This window comes from Stegostoma tigrinum, chromosome 10, assembly GCF_030684315.1.
Source record: "Stegostoma tigrinum isolate sSteTig4 chromosome 10, sSteTig4.hap1, whole genome shotgun sequence".
Lineage (NCBI taxonomy): Eukaryota > Metazoa > Chordata > Chondrichthyes > Orectolobiformes > Stegostomatidae > Stegostoma > Stegostoma tigrinum.
The window spans coordinates 17,923,691-17,934,661 of record NC_081363.1 but is presented as its reverse complement, the minus strand read 5'-3'; the positions used below and the strand labels follow the sequence as shown (position 1 = coordinate 17,934,661).

Sequence of the window (10,971 nt, the reverse complement as noted above, 5' to 3'; positions counted from 1 at the left end):
GGATCTTTTTATGCTCATCTTTATAAGGAGTTAGACCAGCTGTGTACAGACAGTTACAATCTAAGTAATCTCCTAAAAAAAAAGTCAAGGACACACCAAGGCATGTTAATAAAACAAAAAATTGGCTACAAATGTTCCTACGTGCATAATCTCAAATATCTTTACTATCTCACCATCGCTGAGACAGCTAATTTAATAGTGCTACAATTATAAGAATTGGGCACTGCACTGTTATTTCCAATTAAAATAAAACATATGTTGGAGTTAAGTGAGACCCCATTACAAGTGGTAGCTGTTGATTTTGTAAATACCTATGAATGCATTGTTATTAAACTTGAATGGATTTATTTTGGCCCACATTGAATTTTCTGTAGTCTTTTACATTCTTGGGTTCTCATGAGTTTGTGATGTTCGAGATAACTGGTTTCCGGCTCCATCCTGTGCATTTATCTGGGCATTTTACGGTTTAATTTTCTGTCACAGATTTCCCTTCAATTTCTTGTGCAGAGTAAATCTGCAAAAGTAAAATTAAAACATGAGAACACCTGGGTGTCTGCATTGACGATATAAACAATTAACTTTAATGGTCCAGAAAATTATTATAGAGCAATCAACGGTGACTTTTGAAATGTATTCTTGTCTTGAATAAGCGTGGCAGTGAATCAGTGCAGGCGAGTTGAAGTGACCAACTGCTTCCTATAATAAATGAAACTATTCAACTTTTGATAAATCTTTATCAAAATATACTAAAAAATAATTTAGCACCAATAATCAAAGTATTGTTAAAGTTCTAGTTTTCCACCTCAAATTATTTTAGTAAACTAAAAAAAATGCAAGCTCTCGAGACAGCTGTAAAAAGGATAGTGGCTGAAGGCTGCTAACTGTGCAATTTGAAAGTGAGTTTATTTTTGATAGCTCAAATGAAATAATACGTGCAAGGACATTTTCCATATTTTCTAATCAACCTGTTGTGAGATGTCATGGCACACGTCCTGAGCAGTGGGACATCCAGGCCTCCTAGCTCACAGATAAGTGCACATCACTGCACTAGACGAACCCTTAGGGCTGATTTTCCTGTAAATAACGAGAGGTAACAGAGGCAAGCGACATGTCTTGGGTGGGTTAATGGATCTGTGCCTTTTTAGTATGTTGAGGACCGCTAGGACCCGACGGACGCCTTTTCGTGGCACTGGATAAAATCGAGAGGTTCGCTTACGGGCGTGAGTGCAGGTTGCTGAGCTCCGGGGAGGGAAGATGGGGTTAGTGACAGAGCCAGCAGCTGGGAAACAGCAACAGAGGCAACCTGTGACAGGGACAAGAAACCAGGAACTGCACTGAAGAGCTGGCTTGGACGAAACTTACGAGAGAAGTTTACTTCTCTCTCTCCTGACTTCACACCTTGTCAATCCGGACGTCCGCTGGGCTGGACATAATTGAAACGAACAGCCGAAGCCCAATTTTAACCTCCGACTTTAGGAGCAACAACAGCAAAAAGATGCACCCTGCTCAAAACAATTCCTTTGTGATTTAATTTTAAGAAGAGGCCAGTAGCAATTTAAAGTTGAGCCAGTTTCCACCTCTGTTTGTGGTGCCGACTGTGATAGGATCCTTGAGAAGGGAGTTGAACTGAGCTCCGTGGCTACGTGAGGAATTCTAGGACTAACCTGGAGATCGGCGTCCAGAGGTAGAGGCGTGAGTTTATTTGTGGACTCTACACCACTCTCTCTCTCTCTGTGTCTTGTACAAAATACCTTCGTTAGTGAGCTTTGGATGTAAATGAGGCGGGTATACTGCTTAAAAAATGTCACAGGATCAGGTGAGTAAGGGAAGAGTAATCTGAACAATAGAAGGCTCAACTTGACATTCAACTTCAATTGTGCTTTAAATACCACCAAGAATTGTGTGGTTTATTGAAATAAGTTTCATTACTTTGGGTGGCACGGTAGCACCGAATACACCAGAGAAATGGTGAACAATCTCATCCAGCTGTTAACTGCCACCAAATAACTTGCAAGCATGGGTAGCTCTGCCTGGTGGATTAGTTGGGGAGAAACTCCATTGTCACACAGTTAGAAATGCATACAAACTGAGTTACTGCTTTTGAGAGGGTAAGTGGTTAAGATTTTAGCCATGTCACATCAGTGGTGTGTTTCACGCAGACCTGGATTTGCATAGCATTGGTACTTGAACGATTTACAAAGTGCTGTAAGCACACCTTCTGTTTCCAGCATGTGCTTAGACATGTTTTCTTTCTTAAATTAACAGCCCGGTTGTGTTTCATCTCTCCATTAAGGGGCAGGGATCTTTACAGAGGAGATTCACATCTTCTACTTGTAACTGGTTTACTTCCATTTGAAATACCATATTATCTGGGAGATATCACCAGTTCATTGCCAAGATTCATTCCCTTCAGTTAGACAAAGAAGAGGTTCTTTAAGATTAGCACCGACCATGTTGACCACTCACTTTTCAACTGGGTGAATCGATTTGCTGGTGCTGTAGGGAGGTATTTGGCATTGAATAGGGGTCAGTGGAAGCTCTCCTAGATGGCATGGTCAGAGTTAAGTTATGAGAAGACTTTGGAATTGGGTTGGGGAGATACGACCAGAGAAAAAGATGAGAAAAGGTATTATATGAAGCAGAGTGTGGCAATTAGAGATTATATGAATGATAGAAAAGACTGCACCATGGTAAATATTATTTCTTAAACTCAACAACCTCTTACTCATAATATTTTTCCAATCAACCTGTTTTGGAATGGTGTTAGCCTCCTCTGGAGTGAGTGGGGCTTCAGCTCAGGTCTCCTGGCTCAGATATAAGAACATTCCCACAGTACCACAAGAGCTGTCTGATCTTTCATTCTATCTTTTGTCTGTGATCAGAATGTACAATGTACAATGTTACAATGTACTCTGTACAATGTTAGAGCCTTCTCTCCTCTCTTCACCTATCAGTGAGTTACTGCATTACTGAGTTAAAGAGATTTGTGACAGGTAAATCCACTTTGAACAATTTCTCCAAAAGCCAAAGAGGACGTGTAGTATTTTTTAAAAAATTGATTAAACAGCATTTAATTCCATCCCTAATTGCCCAGAGGGCAGTTGAGAGTCAGCTACTTTGCTGAGGGTCTGGAGTCGCATGCAGGCCAGTCCAGGTAAGAATGACATTTTCCTTCCTTAAAGGACATTAGTGAACCAGATGAGTTTTTTTTTCCTGGGTCGTAAAAGGGGCAGCATGATGGCATAGTGGTTAGCACTGCTGCCTCACAGCACCCGGGACCTGGGTTTGATTCCACCCTCGGGAAGTTTTCATGTTCTCCAAGCGCACTGGTTTTCTGCCATAGTCAAAAGATGTGCAGATTAGGTGGATTATTCAAGGTAAATGCAGGTTTACAGGCATGTCGAGGGGTGGGTGCTGGTGTGGGCCTGGATGCAGTGCTGTTCCTAGGGGTGGTGTAAATTCAATGGGCTGAATGGCCTGCTTTCACTGCTTCCACCAATGAACTGGCAATGATTTCACAGTCCTCATTAACTTCTATTTACAGATTATTATTAAATTCAAATTCCACCATCTGCCTGGTGGGATTTGAACCCAGGTTCCCCTAACATTACATGGGTCTCTGGATTAATAGTCTAGCAATAATATCCCTAGGCTATTGCCTATCATAAAATATGTATTTTTGTGTGATGGCACTTTGGAGTTGACAATGCACTGACAGAATATTCTGGAATCCTGGGCTGGGGATGGGGTGGAGGGGTTGTGGTTGCCTTAGTTGGCTGGATGCCTGGCATGAATCACACTGGTGCCAACAGCATGGGATTCGACCACTGTTCTGGCTGGAGTTGATTTGAGACCAACTTACTCACCTTACCCATGGTGGAGCTCACAGCAAATTGGGTTACAGCTGAATGCAGGCAGAAAATTCAAGAAAAAGACTGCCATTAGGATCTAATAGTGGAGAGCATGATATTGAATAAACATACTTCTGCTGGGAAAATAGTAATGAGTTAAGTGTGTTTTTATTAATATTTGGAATTCATGATAAGCAAGAGTTACTCAGTGATTGGCAAAATGCGGTAAATTGCTGGACAATTTGCACCATTAAGTTTACAGTCACAAATTCACGTACGCTTCCTTGCGAATTGCAAGAAAGTATCACATGCTTGCCATGAAAACAAACTAAACTTATTGCAGAAATGTAAACCTATTATCCAATGGTGTAAACACTCCTTTTAACGATGAGATTTCAGTTCTTGCTGTGGCATTAAATACTGACTTAGAATAATTGAAGCAGCTAAAAGTTCATTCCTACAAGTCGTAAATTAGTTCTGGAAGATGCTTTTAAATTTAAAATTATTCTAATTTTTCCCTTCCAGTTTCTTTTTTCTATCTGAATCAAGTCATTATTTCCTCCTATATTTCTTTCTTGGTAATTGTAGATTATGACTTTTAAAAGACATTTGGATAGGTACATGAATAGGAGAGTTTAGGAGGGATATGGATTAATAGCCTAGCAATAATACCACTAGGTCAATGCCTACACTAACAACCTATATTTTAGATGAGACATTATACCAAAGCCTCATGTGCTGTCTTGGAAAAATTTGGAAGTTTGCATGGTACTATTCAAAGGCTGAAAGAGGCCCTAGTGACCTTGCCAATATTTACTCCTCAAGCAATGTCACTAAAAACAGATATAATGGGAACTGCAGATGCTGGAGAATCCGAGGTAACAAAGTGTTCAGCTGGATGAACACAGCAGGCCAAGCAGCATCTTAGGAGCACAAAAGCTGACATTTCAGGCCTAGACCTTAGGTCCTAGGCCCGAAACGTCAGCTTTTATGCTCCTAAGACGCTCCTTGGCCTGCTGTGTTCATCCAGCTACACACTTTGATCATCTGTTTTTAGTGATAACATTTTATTTACCTTGAGTTGGAAACTTCCTGTGTGCAAATTGGTCTATATTTCTATTACAATGACCACACTTCTACAGAAATTAGAAGGCTTTAAAAAAATTGGAGACTCCTGAGAACATAAAAATTCTATGTAAGTGTAATTTTTTTTCACTGCTAACTCCACACCCTCCTTCACATTCCTGACAAACTTAACATTGTGTCATGGTGAACGATACCATCAGAGGCTGACCAAAATACTCTGAATCTATGTTTAATCATCACACAAATCGTGGCCATTGTTAATTTGAAAGTTAGGAGACACCCTTTGACTCTGAGTTACAATTGTGTTGTCAGGAATAAAATTTTCTGTTCACCTGGCTGCTCCAAGGATATATGGCCTGACAGTCTTATGAATACAGCAGCACAATCATTGCTCATTATGCTGCTGAATGAGTAGTGCGGAGTAGAACTTGCAAAATCAAATTCTGTCATAGCAGTTGAAAAATTCAATTCATTAAATAAATCTGGTATTACAAAGCAGGTATCAGTAATTGTAGCTAAAATATTGTCTCAGAACTTCAATTAGTTCACTATTGCCTGTTAGGAAAGGAAGTGGTTTGATCTAAATGTGGCTGTAAATGCACGACAGCTTGGTTGATCCTACATCCCTCTCAAATGGCTTAATAAACCAGGCAGTTGATACACACCAAGTTCAAGAAAGTAACCGTGCACCAATTTCTCAAGGACTGTTGAGGTTGGGAAAAATGACTGTCACAGAACATAAATGTCACAGGCAGTGAATCAGCAGAAATACCTGTAAATTCCTGACTGTTCTCCTTAGAGCAGGTGGAGGCTCACTGTAAAATGTATTCATACTGAGTCTGTACCTCAAATGCATTTTAAATAATTCAGTGATGAGGATTGTGTCTAGATTCCATGTCTCTGTCTTTGTTTTTGATCAAAACAATATTGATACTTTTGAATAATATAATCAATGAATCAAGTCTACTCCTCTTTTATATAGGAACACTGGAAAAGATGCAAAACAAAATTGGAGGGATTTTTCCAGAACAGAGATCTTATAACTATAAATAAAGATGGAAGAGGCTGTATTTGTCTGTTGATATGAGAAGCTCGGGAGCTGACTTAAAATTTATGAAGGGTAGGGTAGGTTAAGCGCGGAAAAGATATTTCCAGTTGTGTGGAAATCCAAAAATCGTAAATCTAAGATAGTCCTGAAGGAATTCAAGAGAAGCGTTTATAATTAGAGATTGGTCGGAATATGGAACGTGGCACAACTGAGGTGAATGGTCTAGATTCTTAAACGCCAACAACTTAAATTAATGAGCAACCCATATCCCAAGGAATTTCTTACGTTCACTATAAAGTAAAATTATACACTAATCAATGTAAGATACTGTTAGGGCATGTTTCTTTGCATTTTGCTTGAACAATCGAGTAGGTTTAAAGGAGAACCTTAAAGGAAGAAAATGAGGCAGACAGTACTGAGCTTTAGTCAAGAAATTCTGGGTGGTAGTGCCCAGGCAGCTGAAAGCACACACCACCACTGGGTGCTCCTCATTTAATTGCTGCACCAAGAGGCCAGAATGGAGTAAGTGCAGATATTTCAGAGTTAAGGGAATTCAGGAGACCACCAGGAGATTAGGGAGAGGTGAGGCTAGGGAGGAATTCAAAGAGAAGGATGAGAATTTTAAACTGTAGGAGTTGCTTGGCTGGAAGCCAGTGCTGACAAGTGAGCACAGGGCTGATTCGTGAATAAAACTCGATGTGAGTAAGAATATAATCAGTACAGATCTGATGATGTCAAGTTAAAAGAAAAGTGGAATGTGAAAGATCAGCCAGGACCAGGTGCATAGGATTGGTCAAGTTGAGAGGAAACAAAAACATGAGTGATGGTTTGAATAGCAGCAGTGGGATGATGTTTATGGGAAGGAAATAAATTGTCTTACTGATGGAGGAACTATGTGGTCAGAAACCCACCTCAGAGTCAGGTGCAACACAGACATTGTGAATCATTTGGTTTTGCCTCTGATCATTGCCAGGAAGAAGTTTAGAGTAGGTAGAGATTTGGAGTGGGGGCCAGAGACATGACTGTAGTCTTCCCTCTATTTAATTGGAGGAAATTTCTACACATCCGGTACTCAGTGCCAGGTAAATAGTCTCTCAGTTTAGCAACAGTGGAGGATTTGGAGTGACATGGTAGCTCGGTGGTTAGCACTGCTACATCTTGGCACTAGGGACCTGGATTCTTTTTCAGCCTCAGATGATTGTCTACACGGAGTTTGCACATTCTCCCCTTGTCTGCATTAATTTCACCTGGGTGCTCCAGTTTTCACCCACAGTACAAAGATGTGCACGTTAGGTTGATTGGCCATGCTAAATAACCCATCGTGTGCAAGGTAAGTGGTAAGCATGGGAATGGTGTCAGTCTGGGTTGGATGCTGATTGGAGCGTTGGCACAGACTCAATGAGCTGAATAGCCTCTTTCTTTGCTGCAGGGATTCTGAGTTGAGAGAGATGGAAATGTAGTCAAGCTGAGTGTGGTAAATGTGGATGTGAACAGTAAAACTAAGTACTCTCTGAAGGGTCGAGGCCTGAAACATCAGCTTTTGTGCTCCTGGGATGCTGCTTGGCCTGCTGTGTTCAGCCAGCAACACACTTTGTTAACTAAAACTAAGTACCATTGGTTGACGTCCTTGAAAGGCAGCATATCAGTTAGAAAATAGGAGTAGTCAAAGGACAGCCCCTGCAGGACACTGGAAGTAACCCTGTTGAGAAGCAAGAGAAGCCTTTTTAAGTAGCTATAATTTGATGAATAAGAATAGAGCCAGATGAGAGCAATCTCATTCAGTTGGTTGCTAGTGAAAAATGTTAGATTAAGAATGGATAGATTACTTTCATCAGTGATATAAGATTTGCTTGTGACTTTGTGAAGTGCTATGACAGTGGAAGAAACCTGACTGGAGGCATTCAAACATGGATATCCTGGAAAGATGGATGTGGATTGAAGGGTGGCAAATTATTGCAACAGCTTTGCAGAATAGATAGGTGGATGAGAAGGGTTTAGAGGAATATGGACCAAATGCAGGCAATTATTACTGGCTGAGTTGGCACGATGGTCAGCATGGACTAGTTTGGGTCAAGGGGCCTGTTTCCATGCTGTATTACTCTAGGACTCTGAGTAGGGAAAAGTTAGATAAACACAGGAGAGGGAAAGAAGTAGTAATATATTCATAGGACGAGTGGAAGCAACAGTGGAGGAGACACGTGTGAAGCATAAGTAGAAGCATAGAGGTGTTGAAACAAAGGCTTGTTTCGACATTGTAAATCCTAAGTAATTAATTAGCATTTGGTTCATTCTGCTGAAAACATCCTTGTTCCCATGTTGCAACCTAAGCATATGATCTGTGCACAGTTAAACCAGGAATGTTCAATCAGCAACCTCTAAACTGGTGTTTACACATTAGCAATGACCCCATCTCCAGTCAAAAATCTTGTGTACGTCAGAGATGTTGCTGACATTTCTTTGGTCGCTGCCTGATCCTGCGAGTGATCTATTCCTGGATCTCTCCCATTCACTGCACAGGAAATCAGATAGGAAGCAGCTTTTAATTTTGGGGAATTTACATATTAAATTATCCAACTCAGTGAACGGAAAGAATGATGCTCTTGAACTGAACTGTTATCCTGAAACTTATACATCAGAAGCTTTAAGCCTTTTGTTGATTGCCCCACTGTTTATATTTAGCATCTTTGTATTTCTGATTTGTAACAATCACAGTTTACTTTTTTTTACTTATTTAGAGCATTCACGAGACTCTCAAACTGGAAACATAATTGGAAAAGTATATCGAATGAAGTCTCAGCCCCACAAAAATGCTATATCTTAGGTATAATAGTTGAATTTATCTCCTTTTATTGCTGTAGTGGGAAAGGTTAGAGGTAATTAGAGAAAAGTGACATATGTAGAAGTAAATGGTGGAATTGAGGGAATGGCCTAGTGATATTACTGCTGGACTGTTAATCTGTGGACCCAGGTTTGAATCCCACCATGGCAGATGGTGTAATTTGAATTCAATAAATATCTGGAATTAAGAGTCTAATGATGACCGTAAATCTATTGTCAATTGTCGGGAAAAACCCAACTGGTTCACTCATGTCCATTAGGGAAGGAAACTGCCATCCTTCCCTGTTCTGGCCTACATGTGAGTCCAAACCCACAGCAATGTGGCTGACTCTGAACTGCCCTCTAAGCAATTAGGGATGGGCAATAAATGCTGACTGGCCGAGACCCTTGAATGAATAAAGAAAAAGAAAGTAGATGAAGCTCCACTCCCTACAATAGTAGACTGAGCAATTGCACAAAAATACCATTTAGCCTTGCACAAGAAATTCGGAACGTGTGATATATTTAATGACCTCCAGATATCCCAAGCCCATTATAGCTAATTCAGAGATAGTAAGAACTGCCAATGCTGCAGTCAGAGATAAAGCAGTATGGAGCTGGAGGAACACATCAGGCCAGGCAGCATCAGAGAGGCAGGAATGTTGATGTTTCAGGTCAGGACCCTTCTTCTGCTACTCTTCTGCCTGGCCTGCTGTGCTCCACCAGCTCCACATTGTGATACCTCTACAGCTACTGAAGTGTTTCGGAAGTGAAGTCACTGTTGTGATGTAGAAAACACGGCAGCCAATGTACACAAACCAAGTTCCACACAAGTGAGTACTCACATGGGAGATGGCAGTAATATGATTGCATAACGACTTGGTACAGCAACTGCTCTGCTCAGGACTGTAACAAACTGCATTAAGTTGTGTACACAGCCTGGACCATCACACAAGCCAACCTCCCATCCATCAACTCCGTTCACATTTCTCATTGCTGCAGAAAGGTTGGCAAATTCATCATCGACTCCTCCCAACCCGGGAATAGTCTCTTCCAACCTCTTCCATCAGGCAGATGATACAGAAGCTTAAGCCAATGTATGAACAGATTCAAGAACCGCTTCCTTGCTGTTATTAGACTAATGTTGATCTTGCTTTTGTGCACCTCCTGTGCAGCCTCACTCTCTCATAGCACCCTACGATCTGTATGTCCTTGTGTGTTATGATTTGCCTGTAGGGCTCACAAAACAACATTTTTCACTGTACTTGGGTATATGTTACAACAATAAATCAAATCAAATTACTGTGTGGTAGATACATTTTGTAAACACCTATTAATAACTTCACTATTCCAAAAAAAGCACTCTCAAAGAAAAATTCATTCAGACCGTTTATCTTCCTTGAAATGTTTAATCCCTGATTAAAATTAGCATTTGCGTTTGTAGCCGCACTTCAAAAACTTTTCAGCATTTGGAGCTGCCCATGAACTGATAAGCAGCTGAGTGACATGTTGACAGGCTGTGAAATCAGCACTAATACTGTAATGATAGCCTTCAGACATTTGTCAGAAGATAGAGTGAAATAGCACGACAGGATACTCGAATGCCCTTATGGCGCCTTTGAAAGCTGTCTTATCAGATCCAATGAATTGGGCGTTTCCAATAAGTTTATCCACTCTTTAACATATATTCATGTCGACTTTTATTAATCCAAAAAGGACATCTTACCTCTCTCAGAGGTTATAAATCTCTTCCAAAAATATCTAGGTACTATTTCCAAAAGGATACCATGCCTCTCCAAAGAACCTGGTAAGTTTAGAACTTCTCCCACTACGTCTGAAGTGCACAAGTCATATTTTGAGAACCCTACCATTAAAATCTTACTGAAGGCGGTACTTTACATGCCTAGTTGCCTCTATAAGCTATGTATAAGTTATGACCTGCTACCATTCAACCTGCATACTTCAACCCACACCCTGCAAACATGATAGCGACCCGGTTTAGGGAACAGGACCTCTGGATTTGAGCCTCCCATACCATTTTTGCTATGAGCCTCTCCATCTGTGCAAAACTTTAAACAAGTATTTCTGTCATTAGCAGGAAAAACTGGTTTTATTTAATAAAAAACATTCTCAAATTTAAAACCCTAACAAAAATCACAAGCATTGTGA

General features: G+C 40.5%; 1 protein-coding gene across 6 annotated transcripts in view; it reads left to right on the top strand.

Moving 5' to 3' along the window:
* Nucleotides 1–1,116: 1,116 nt before the first annotated feature.
* Nucleotides 1,117–10,971, top strand: part of LOC125455677 (tandem C2 domains nuclear protein) — a 67,928-nt gene continuing 58,073 nt past the window's right edge. For 2 of the 6 annotated variants that reach the window (XM_048537976.2, XM_048537974.2), the window contains exons 1-2: nt 1,120–1,684; nt 8,721–8,806. The gene's annotated coding sequence lies outside the window, so the exon portion shown is untranslated. Of the gene's footprint in view, nt 1,685–1,710; nt 1,817–8,720; nt 8,807–10,971 lie in introns of those variants that run through there. The other 4 variants (XM_048537972.2, XM_048537975.2, XM_059649044.1 and 1 more) reach the window with 3 other exon arrangements.